The sequence below is a fragment of the Chiroxiphia lanceolata genome, chromosome 20, assembly GCF_009829145.1.
Source record: "Chiroxiphia lanceolata isolate bChiLan1 chromosome 20, bChiLan1.pri, whole genome shotgun sequence".
Classification (NCBI taxonomy): Eukaryota; Metazoa; Chordata; class Aves; order Passeriformes; family Pipridae; genus Chiroxiphia; species Chiroxiphia lanceolata.
Window position 1 is genome coordinate 10,084,257 of NC_045656.1, and position 3,608 is coordinate 10,087,864.

The 3,608-nt window shown below is 65.3% G+C and overlaps 1 long non-coding RNA gene across 1 annotated transcript; it reads right to left on the bottom strand.

Annotated features, from left to right (window-relative positions):
• Positions 1-456: 456 nt before the first annotated feature.
• On the bottom strand, positions 457-2,699 carry LOC116796851. Its single transcript, XR_004360516.1, has 2 exons — positions 2,586-2,699; positions 457-1,188 (listed from the first exon to the last, which is right to left on the bottom strand). It is a non-coding gene; the product is annotated as an uncharacterized LOC116796851 (long non-coding RNA).
• Between the last annotated feature and the right edge of the window lie 909 nt (positions 2,700-3,608).

The window sequence follows — 3,608 nt, forward strand, 5'->3', positions numbered from 1 at the left end:
GGACATGGTGGAAAGTGTCTGCGAGCGCGTGGGAGGGAAGTTTTTGCCCGGTTTGGAGGGAGGGAGCAGCTGGGGATGCGGGGATGCCCCGCAACGCACCGCGGTGGTCCTCGGCGAAAGGGCTCCGCTGTTTGCACGGCACCGGTGCACCGCAAAGGAGAGAGAAATCCCATTACCCAGCGCAGCGGTGGGGAAAGGGGGATGATAAACAGGGTGATGTTTAACTAAAAAGACGGGAACGACACCAATAAAATGCAAATTTAAACTCGCCTGAAAAGGACTTCCCCCCCCCCCCCCCCTTCTGTATTAGATTTAAAATGAATTTGAGTTTGTGTTTGGGGTTTTTATTTGGGTTTTTGTCTGGTTTTTCTAGTCTGTTATTTTCACTCCTTTTTCTTTTCTTTTTTTTACTCTTTCACTTTCTCTCTGTTTTTTTTTTAACCATTTTCTCTATTAATTTTTTTTTTTTTACTTTTTAATTTTCTCCTTTAAAAAACATCTTCTGATGTCCCTCTTTTTCTCTTTCTTTCTTTTTGTACGCTTCTAACGTCCCTCACCGAGGCCGAGCGAGGGTGCTCTGGAACATCCCGGCCGGCTCCCCGCTGAGCACGGGTGGGCTCGGTCCCTCCCGGGGCTGGGGGCTCGGACCCGGCCGGGAACGGACCTGGGCGAATTGCGAGATGCAGTGAAAAACAAAAAATCCACCCCGACTCAGAGGCTCGGCCCTAGGAGGGGATTGTGCCGCCCATCCCCGTGGCTTTGCGGGATTTTTCCCCTCCCTCTGGGGCTCCCGTGGGTGCCCCACGCCGGGTCACGAGTGTCCCGGGGGGCACAGAAGACTCGAGGGAGCCTGGGGATGGCGGGGTTTGATTTTCGGATCCTGCTGGAAACAAGCGCGGGCACTTTCTCCTCTCAAACGCCTGCTCTGGGTCGGGGTTCCCCTTGGGGGGTGAGGCGGATGGGGGACACCCCACTGCCCGCTCCGGCCGGGGGGAGCAGCCCCCCTCGTTTGTGCCACCACTTTCCCCGAGCGGGCTTTTGGGGGGGTTGCTCGTGTCGGGGCGGGCGGGCAGAGCCCCGCGATAACCGCAGCGGTGCGGGGGCACCCCGGACCCCCGGGGAGGTGGGGGTGGGCAGCGGTCTGTGCCCCCCGGGGAGCAGGGGAGAACCAGATGCTTTCGCTAGCGCCTGGGAAAGGAGAAAAAAAAATCACTGTGAAAAACTGGTGCTTGATGGACACGAGATGCTCATCTCCTTCTCCTCATTCATCCCCACCGACACATGTCACCGGGGGCCGCAGCCGAGGGTCGCGCTCCCCTGACGGCTGCCCGCAGCTGTCGCCTTCCCGGGCGGCGGAGCGGGGCCGCCCGCCCGCCTCGGCCCCGCGGCTCCGCATGAGAAGCGGCCCATGTGCGGGGGCACCGGACGGGGGGAGCCCAGGGCTCTATTGATCCCCGAGAGCGGCGGCAAAGCGGCCCAACAGCTGGGCGGGGGGAGCCCTGCGCGCCCAGTGCGCGCCCCGACGGGGAGGGGATGGCCGCGCGGGGGGACCTGCGAGGGGGGCAAAGATGATATCGCGGACGCAGCCCCCGGGCTTTTAAACACCCGCAGGAGCTCCGAGGCGATGTCTCGGCCCGGGGACAGCCCCGGGAACTGATTCTGCCGGACCGGGCAGGCTCCGCACTCCCGCCGGTCCAGCTGCCCCTCGCGCGGAGCGGGCTTCCTGCCTTCCTTTTCCTTTTTATCTTCCAATTTCTCCCTCCCTCGCTTTTTTCTTTTCCTCAAGGACGAGGAAAACAGACGTGAAAGAGAGCGCGGTCGGTGGGTACAGGCGGGGGATGCTGCGGGCTCCGGGGAGGGCCTCCGCCGACCCCCGCGCTCAGCCCTGGCTGCCCACCGTGTGTGTAACCCCGGGCACGCCGGGGCCGTTCAATCCGCCGTTCCCTTCCTAATTCCCCGGCGGCGGATCAGCCGGCCCGAGGGGACGGTGCGGGGCTGGCTCCGGGGCTGGCGGGGCCCGGGCCCGGGTGGTGACACCTCCCCGGAGCGGTGGCTCCCGCCGGCCAGGAGAGCGCAAAGGAAAGAGAAACCTCGTCCCTCCGCACCGCCCCGGTACCGACCGGCCCCTGGAAGGTAAAAGCGAATTAATCTTTATTCACCCCAAAAAGAAAAAAAAAAAGGCCATCCCGGTGGCCGGTGCTCCTCGGCCCGGGACGGGCACTGCAAGCGCCGGTAACGGAACCACCGCGAAGTGACCGGCGCCTTCGCTCTGCCCTCGGAGGCCGGGGGGCCCCGGGCCCGCCGCCCCCTCCCAACCGGCGCCGCCCCGTCGGAGCGCACGGGGCCCGGGCTGCACCGCAGCGCTCCTCCCGGGACAGGCGGGTTCTCCTCAGTTCTGCGCCGCGCGGGAGCCCTCGGGCCGCGCCGTTCGCTAAACCGGGATCTCGTTCACCGCCGCCGCCGCTCGCCAGCGAGCCGCTCCTATACCGGACCCGTGACCCTGCGCGGGGGGTGCCAGACCCCATCGAGCCGCCCCGTCTCCTCGCACCCGCCGTCCCCTCATCCGCGCACCGACACGAACCTACCGCTGCCAGCGGGCTCTGGCGGCCGTCGGTGTGCCGGTGGCTGTGCCGGTGGGTCGGTGAGTCCGTCGGCGTGCCGGTCGGTGTTGTCGGTGCGTCTGTCGGTGTGCCGGTCGGCCGGCGGGCCGGCGCGGGCGGAGGCGGCGGCGGCGCCCCGGCGGCTCCTATAAAGGGGCGCGGACGCCCCGTCCGGCGCGGGCGCGGCGGGCGCGGGGGGGTGGCGGCGGCGGCGGCGATTGGCCGGGCCGGGCCGTGACGTGCGCGCGCGGTCCATAAGGCTGCGGCGGCGGCGGCGCCGGGACCATGAGCAGAGCCCCCAGCGCGGCCGGACGGCGGGGCCGCCCCTCTGCCCCGCGCCCTCCGCCCGGCCCGGCCCGCCCGCCCCGGGCCCTCCGCACCGACACCGACACCGCCCGGGCCATGCCACGCCGCGCCGGCTCGGCGGGGACACGGGCGGCCGCCGCGGGTAGCGATGCGCGGGGGTAGGTAGGGCTGACGGACGGACTGACGGACGGACTGACGGACGGACTGACGGACGGACTGACGGACGGACGGACGGACGGACGGGGCCGCCGAGACGTCGAGGGAGAGGGAGAGAAGCGAGAGCGAGCGGCGGAGCGAGGAGCGGCGGAGCGTGTCCCCGTCCCCGCGTGTCCCCAGCCCCGCGTCAGGGCGATGTCGCCACGGCAGCAGCCACAGCCCGTCTGACCGCCACCGCCTCTCCATGTCCCGGCTCGTTATTTATTATTATTATTATTATTGTTATTATATTTTTTCCTCCTTTGATTTCTCTTTGGGAAAAGCACTTTGACTCCTGACTGCTCTACCTCAGACCCGAGAAAAACTCGTCACGCTCGCTTTTTGGCGGTTTTGTTTTTAATTTTTTAATTTTTATTTTTTCTGAACGCCGATCTTTATAACCGTTATTGTTTTATTGTTACTATTATTATTATTATTATTATCCATGTGGTTGGTAGCGGCCGGGATCCTACGGCTGTGTTGAAGCGCTGGGCAGTGGGGGGTTCT